This window comes from Mizuhopecten yessoensis, unplaced genomic scaffold (genome assembly GCF_002113885.1).
Source record: "Mizuhopecten yessoensis strain PY_sf001 unplaced genomic scaffold, ASM211388v2 scaffold6767, whole genome shotgun sequence".
In the NCBI taxonomy this organism is placed as follows: domain Eukaryota; kingdom Metazoa; phylum Mollusca; class Bivalvia; order Pectinida; family Pectinidae; genus Mizuhopecten; species Mizuhopecten yessoensis.
Genome location: NW_018406714.1, coordinates 209,992 through 219,205, shown reverse-complemented (window position 1 = coordinate 219,205; position 9,214 = coordinate 209,992).

Genomic DNA, 9,214 nt, shown 5'->3' with positions numbered 1-9,214 from the left:
AACTCTAGCACCAGACTTATAGACATCACAACTTTACCACCAGACAGATACACATCATAACTCTAGCACCAGACATATAGACATAACACCTCTAGCACCAGACATACATAACGCACAACTCTAGCACCAGACAAATGCACATCTTAACTCTAGCACCAGACATACAGACATCCTAACTCTAACATTTGTCTTATAGACAAAACAACTCTAGCACTAGACTCATAGTCATCACAACTCTAGCATCAGACAACTGAACATCAGAACTCAAGCATCAGACATATAGACATCACACCTCTAGCCCCAGACATATAGACATCACAACTCTAGCACTAGTATTATAGTCATCACAACTCTAGCGCCAGACATGAAGATATCACAACTCTAGCACCAGGCAAATGCACATCAGAACTCTAGCATCAGTCTTATAGACAAAACAACTCTAGCACTAGACATATAGACATCACAACTCTAGCACCAGACTTATAGACATACTTACTCTACCACCAACAATATAGACATCACGACTGTAGCACCAGACTTATAGACATAATGACTCTAGCACCAGCCATATAGAACTCACAACTGTATACCAGACTTATAGATATAACAACTATAGCACCAGACGTACATACATACGAACTCTAGCACTAGAATTATAGGTATAAAAACTCTAGCACCAGACTTATATACATACGAATTCTAGCACTAGAAGTATAGGTATAGCAACTCTAGCACCAGACTTATAGACATACGAACTCTAGCAATAGATTCTTAGGTATAACAATTCTAGCACCATACTTACAGACATCACAACACCGGGACCATAAATGTCTTTTGAAAGACAACTGAATTGTTATGTCATTATTAATTGTTTTACATTTTATTTGTCTGTTGGTTATGATCGCTTCGATACCAAACGCTGATTTGTACATAAAACATCTAGCACTGTAACACTGACCTTACGACTTTAAATCATAGAACAAGCACCCTAATTTAAAGGTCATGTAGAATACGTAATTATAACACCTAACGGAAAATGTTCAATAAACAAGTACTTTGTAGAAACATTAAAGTATTAATTAAAGTCTGCATTGTATGGCTGCTTGATATCCACATACCAACATTAAGCGGGGATGGTTTCAACGTTTAATGTCCATATAAGGAATAACGACAATAAGCGTTGGCAGTGTCGATATACGTTTGTTGTTAAAATAAGACAATCTAAGTAACTCGCTTGTTCAGAAATCAACCAGTGTGAAGTTGGTAACTTATATCATATTGGGCTAGCCCAATATTGGACTGGCCCTATGTTGGGCTGCCGCAATATTGGGCTAGTTTGATATTCAAATGTTTCTAACATAAAAGTTCTTATGACGCCTTTTCACACCTATACCACAACTGGGCAACTTCTTATGTATCCACATGCAAAACGGCATAAACGATACCCCAGGCTAAAGTGGGCATCATTTCGAATTTCAGTACAGATTCGTTAAGTTTTCTATTTCAACATGCCAGGGCATATTGTTATAGGTCTTATGCCGCTTTTTCAAAATTATACTACGCATTGGCATCTTCTTAGGTAACCACATGCAAAGGGGCATCAACGATACCCCAGGCTAAAGATGCCCACTGTGCATCATTTCGAATTTCAGTACAAAATCGTTAATTTTTCATTTTCAACATGCCAGGGCATGTATCCACATGCAAAACGGCATAATCGATACCCCAGGCTAAAGATGCCCACTGGGCATCATTTCGAATTTCAGTACAAAATCGTTAATTTTTCATTTTCAACATGCCAGGGCATATTGTTATAGGTCTTATGCCGCATTTTCACACCTATAGCACAACTGGGCATCTTCTAAGGTATCTACATGCAAAAGGGCATCAACGATGCTCTAGTCTAAAGATGCTCACTGGGCACTTTTGCAAATTTCAGCCTAGACTCATTAAGCTTTTGTTTTGAACCTGCCAAAGCACATTTTCATAGGTCTTATGCCGCTTTATCACACCTATAGCGCTACAGGGCATCGTCTAAGGTATTGACATACAAACGGGCATCAACGATACCTAATGCTAAAGATGCATTTTTCGAATTGATGTCTATTTTTTTCAATGAGAAAGGGCGTATCGTTAGACTTCTTATGTAACTTTTTAAGAAATATTATATAACCTTCTTTTACATTATGAGAAAGTGTTACCTGGAAAATTGTGACAATATTCTTTTACTGTTAAAATCCAAGATGACTGTTTGATATCCATCTTGTTCTTTTTATCAATTATAAAATGAAATATATCCCACTAATTAGTATTGGGCATTACCAAAATGTTGATATGTCTCTATTCACTGCAATATATATATTGTAGACTTTTAAGAAACATTCATAAGCCTAAAAACACGATGTATTCAGTTTCAGAGCTTTGTCTAAAAGTTTGTGTTTTCATAGTAACTTAATCCCTGAACGCAGTTTCATGCAAGCATATATTCCGATTAGGTTATGAACTATTTAAAATCATAATGCAGTATATTATATCAAAATCTGAATTGAAAGAAACAATCAAAATCCAAAACAAATTTGTCTTTTATCTCCCCTAGGTACAGTTGTCAACTCGGAAACAGTTATAGCAAACTCTCGCGAGAATACGTAAAACGATAATGAAAAAAGGTGTTGCATGGCGGCCCACGACCGATTGAAAATGTTTAAGCATAAATTGATTAATTGGCATGAAACACACATTAAAACAATGTTTATTCCCCAAAAATGACCAATTTTTGACTGCAGCGCCCCATACATTGATTTTCAGGATGCCCAGGACACCTTGTGCCTTTCATGCATTATATTTCGAAATACACAAAACAAAAGAAAATTCTCCTTCCGTTGTTGAATGGCACTTTCAATACCCTTTCCGATGGTACATAGCAATTACCTATGCGTGATGTCATTTTCTTGCAAAGAACATTTTTATTCGGTATTTGTCATAAAATTTTAACTTTTTTGATCACATTTTTTACAGCTAAATTATCTAGATACCCATCTTTCTTGCAAATAAATCTTGTAAAGATGTTTCACTGAATATGCCCACTTTTCAGAACTTCTTTCCCCGTACCCCCTTATCTTTTTGCTAAATATCAAAGTACTGGAAGTTCGGGTGACGACTGTCACACGATCATAGAGTGAGTATTGTGCATTAATTTTTAATAATAATTAGACTAGAATTTAGTATAGTATGGGACATTAGGGGGAGATGAGAGTAAGATTTTGTATAAACTAGGAATGTGACCCATGTATAATAACTTCAGTTGGACTTTAAAAAGGGCTGCTTCAGATATGAAATATGCATTCATTCGTTTCCGAATCTTTTCTTCAGGTTGATAAGAATGGATTTTAGAAGGTTTATGTAGCACAATCAGTTAAGTGTTTATAGGTGAAATTTGATTACTAGCACGGTATGTACGCTGTCACCTTCATCAGACAAATGACCAGTGAAACGTACATGTACAGTTGGGAGCAAACTGAACTTGGTAGCCTAGTGTACTGGAGTTAACAAGAAAAGTGAACTGGAGTTAACACAGAAGTGAACTGGAGTGCAATTCAATGTTTTGTCAAGTGCACTTCCTTGTTCACTACGTGTGCAATATGAAGTGCACTAGATACCAAGATAAGTTTGCTCCCAACTGTATACACAAATGTGCAAAATATGCACCAGTTGACAATTACAATCGCCGTCCATTTGGCTACACTATACGTGTATGTACACTTGTTGTACAGTAAGATGAATCAAACCGACAAATCAATTAGCCTACACTTTGTTTAATGCCTGGTGATGTGCAGGAGTCTATTGGCCCCCTCATATCGATTCAGAACTGGCCCCATGTTGCTTATTCGGGTATCTTCCTTTCTTTGACACAAGAACATATTGTTCTCGCTGTATATCCCAATCAATAACTTGATTTGGCTGTACGGTATGGCCAGTTCGTGGGTAAAAAATGCGTCTATTGGTGTCTATTGGTGATTGATATTGAATGTCACCAGGAAAAAAGGTTCAATATCATATCTATTTATTAATGGATGTTGATTATGAAGAGGGGCTGGGTTAAATAATCGCAATTTGCATATTTTACTAACAAAAAGCTGCTTCACTACAGTAGTCTGACAAAGTTTAGGCAAGTTCGTTATTAAAAAACAACAAAAGCACCACAAACGGGTGTGTGTTACGCCCATCGATACAGAGAAGGTCATTAACTCTGTGAAAATTTCTTTGTCATGGTTTTATATTTGAATGCACAACTGTAAAAAATAATAATAAACTTCAGATTACGTTTTCTTTAAAAACTGTAATTTAATGTATCAAACTGTTGAGCGTGCAAAACATAATCACAATATGTATAGAAGTGTCACACACATATAATGTTTAATTAATAACTTGATATCCCAACAATTTCAATACAGAATTTTACATCACAGTACTTAATGTACTTGCATAACCAGTCGCATTAACGTTGGGGGAAATCCGTTCTGAGTAAATGATTTGCGGTATACGGGTTTGGCGGTTTAACGGTTGTCATTACAACGGCGTGTTACTGTACATACTTTAACAATAAACCCAGTCAAATTTTTAGAAGATTAAAAACTGAACAAGCAGATTTCGGGACATGATAGAAATATTGAAAAAGGGTGATAACTCTTTTAAAGTTAGTTAAATCCCAAAGTGAAAGCACTACTTGGTCATAATAGTAAAGCCTGCATGTTTTCAGGACGGAAATCCGAACTCGCAAGACAAGATTTAAAAGCTGGAAAATTCTAAAGCAATAGTTCTTTTTAATAGTGATAAATCATACCTAGTCATGCTGAATCATGGAGGATGATAATTATCAATATTAATATCGCCCATTTTGTTCTTTTATTTCATTAAGTTAACAATTTCTTTTCCTTTATTGGTTTTAAGTGTAAACTACAATTTGGTTGTGGTCTATTAAAGGGGAGATGCGAAGTGCCCAGACTAGTGCGATATTGGCAAGTAAGGCTAACTAACGGTTTTCAATCAAACTAAATATTTTGGATGCTTTAAGTTTGGAGCATACTAAAGTCCTTATATTGCATAGTCTTCTCTGTAACATTTGCTTATTTACCGCTTGTCAGATTAAGTGGCATTTCTGCATTACTGTATAATGTAGTACATGTATTGTCAAATCAAGTGAACCTACGTTACCGAACCACATTCTGAACGTCCTCATATGGCATTCAATCTTGATGGTACAATGAGCTTAAAATATGCAATGTAGCAACATCTACTTAGGCTCTGCTTTCACACAAACCTTTAAAAATGTAATATATTCGACTTCTTAAAAACATGGCGTCAATTGAAATCGAAAGTTTTACTAGAGTTTAAAATAATTTCGAAATCATGTTGTTTCTCAAGGCTATCTGAAATCAAAGAAGGTTGCCCTACCTAACATTTGTTCACAATCATTCAATTTTCAATTGACCGTGACCGCCATTGTGAACTTAAACCAATATTGTGTTGGGCTATTGGTGTTCAAATTTGTGAATTGACATTGCATAATCCATTCCAATTATTGTTTTAGTGTTGATCAAATAAATCACATTGACCTTCATTCAAGGTTAGTTGGGTCAAATTTATATGAGTCTCAAGCAAGTCTTCGCAGCAATCAAAACAACTCAGGTTACGTTTTTGAGCAGTATGAAAATAGGATTAATTGTTATAAATGTTATTGAAATAAATGACCCCAATCGTATTTTAAGGTCACAAAGGTAAAATATGTTAAACTTAAAAAAAAAAATCGTCTGAATAACCATTAGCCCTAGTGTCATAATATTTAAATAATGTGTAGCTAGAATGCAAGTTTATCAATTTTTAAAATTTTGAATGCAGGGTCTACGTTCAAGGTCACAGTTTTAAAGCATAGTGTTATGATTTAGATAGTAGCTAATCTGAAAGGCAGGCTATCATGCTTGTGCAAATAATGATTTTCACATCGTTTCGTAGCCACAGAGTTAATATAGGTTCAAACATTAAGACCTATTTTTCAAGATTGTAAGGCTAAAGAAATATTTAAAATTCCATAATCAACAATAATTTCATAACCAGATTTCCCGGCGATCACTTGCTATACAAGTTGTATATTTGTGTCTGTTGGCCATGCCGATTTTTTTTTTGTCGCTTATTCCTTATGTGTATATCTCGCTGTGAAAACAGCATTATACATTTCAGCTCTCCAAACAAGAAACTACATGTATATATCTCCTGTTACTAGTAGGGTCTGCGGGCCTTTTTTCTAAATTACCTGTATGTAAGGATGGTTTAGTATTTAAGATGATACGTCTGGTCATGCGTTTTGGCTGCTGCAAAAATATATCAGTTATGTAATTCATTACAAAATATGAATTATTACTATAATTGACAAAAGTGTATCATGCAGTTATTGTAGGTTTTCATGCGATAAATGCATGCAGCACATCGCATATGCATACTGCAGAACGCATTTTCAAATGTATTTCTGAAATAAAAAATAGAAGGATTTCGCCAAGGATTAAAATGTGAATCAATATTGATGAATGTACATAAACATAAATTGTTGTTTTTGAGTATAGTCCAATCAAATAATCAATACAACGTTTTTAAGATCAGATGGCAGAACTGAGTCATTACATTCAGTACTTTGATATTTGATGAAAACCAAAGAGGGAAGGGAAAATGAAGATCCAAAAAGTGGGCATTTCCCGTGAATCATCAACACAAGTTTTATATGCTAGAAAGATGAATTATTAAAGAAAATTGTAAGTGTGGAAATTTGATGGAACCCGAGTTTTATCTTGTTGATGCCCTTTTGCATGTGGTTACCTTAGAAGATGCCCAGTTGTGGTATAGTTGTGAAAAAGCGGCATAAGACCTATAACAATATGCCCTGGTATGTTGAAAATGAAAACTTAACGATTTTGTACTGAAATTCGAAATGATGCGAAGTGGGCATCTTTAGCCTGGGGTATCGTTGATGCCCTTTTGTATGTGGTTACCTTAGAAGATGCCAATGCGTAGTATAGTTGTGAAAAAGCGGCATAAGACCTATAACAATATGCCCTGGCATGTTGAAAACGAAAACTTAACGATTCTGTACTGAAATTCGAAATGATGCCCAGTGGGCATCTTAAGCCTGAGGTATCGTTGATGCCCTTTTGCATGTGGTTACCTTAGAAGATGCCAATGCGTGGTATAGGTGTTAAAAAGCGGCATAAGACCTATAACAATATGCCCTGGCATGTTGAAAATGAAAAATTAACGATTTTGTACTGAAATTCGAAATGATGCCCAGTGGGCATCTTTAGCCTGGGGTATCGTTGATGCCCTTTTGCATGTGGATACCTAAGAAGATGCCAATGCGTAGTATAATTTTGAAAAAGCGGCATAAGACCTATAACAATATGCCCTGGCATGTTGAAATAGAAAACTTAACGAATCTGTACTGAAATTCGAAATGATGCCCACTTTAGCCTGGGGTATCGTTTATGCCGTTTTGCATGTGGATACATAAGAAGTTGCCCAGTTGTGGTATAGGTGTGAAAAGGCGGCATAAGAACTTTTATGTTAGATACATTTGAATATCAAACTAGCCCAATATTGCGGCAGCCCAACATAGGGCCAGTCCAATATTGGGCTAGCCCAATATGATATAAGTTACCAACTTCACACTGGTTGATTTCTTAACAAGCGAGTTACTTAGATTGTCTTATTTTAACAACAAACGTATATCGACACTGCCAACGCTTATTGTCGTTATTCCTTATATGGACATTAAACGTTGAAACCATCCCCGCTTAATGTTGGTATGTATGTGGATATCAAGCAGCCATACAATGCAGACTTTAATTAATACTTTAATGTTTCTACAAAGTACTTGTTTATTGAACATTTTCCGTTAGGTGTTATAATTACGTATTCTACATGACCTTTAAATTAGGGTGCTTGTTCTATGATTTAAAATCGTAAGGTCAGTGTTACAGTGCTAGATGTTTTATGTACAAATCAGCGTTTGGTATCAAAGCGATCATAACCAACAGACAAATAAAATGTAAAACAATTAATAATGACATAACAATTTAGTTGTCTTTCAAAAGACATTTATGGTCATGGTGTTGTGATGTCTGTAAGTATGGTGCTATAGTTGTTATACCTAAAAATCTAGTGCTAGAGTTCGTATGTCTATAAGTCTGGTGCTAGAGTTGTTATACCTATACTTCTAGTGCTAGAGTTCGTATGCATATAAGTCTGGTGCTAGAGTTTTTATACCTATAATTCTAGTGCTAGCGTTCGTATGTATATAAGTCTGGTGCTGTAGTTGTTATACTTTCAAGTCTGGTGCTAGAGTTGCTATATCTTTAAGTCTGTTATACAGTTGTGAGTTCTATATGTCTGGTGCTAGAGTCATTATGTCTATACGTCTGGTGCTACAGTCGTGATGTCTATATTGTTGGTGGTAGAGTAAGTATGTCTATAAGTCTGGTGCTAGAGTTGTGATGTCTATATGTCTAGTGCTAGAGTTGTTTTGTCTATAAGACTGGTGCTAGAGTTCTGATGTCTATATGTCTGATGCTAGAGTTCTGATGTGCATTTGCCTGGTGCTAGAGTTGTGATATCTTCATGTCTGGCGCTAGAGTTGTGATGACTATAATACTAGTGCTAGAGTTGTGATGTCTATATGTCTGGGGCTAGAGGTGTGATGTCTATATGTCTGGTGCTTGAGTTCTGATGTTCAGTTGTCTGATGCTAGAGTTGTGATGACTATGAGTCTAGTGCTAGAGTTGTTTTGTCTATAAGACAAATGCTAGAGTTGTGATGTCTATATGTCTGGTGCTAGAGTTAAGATGTGCATTTGTCTGGTGCTAGAGTTGTGAGTTATGTATGTCTGGTGCTAGAGGTGTTATGTCTATATGTCTGGTGCTAGAGTTATGATGTGTATCTGTCTGGTGGTAAAGTTGTGATGTCTATAAGTCTGGTGCTAGAGTTATTATGATGATATGCCTTGTGCTACAGTTGTGAGTTCTGTATGTCTGATGCTGGAGTTGCGATGTGTATATGTCTGATGCTAGAGTTGTTATGTCTATATGTCTGGTGCTAGAGTTGTTACATATAAGTCTGGTGCTAGAGTTGTTATTACTGTAAGTCTGGTGATAGAGTTGTAATGTCTATAAGTCTG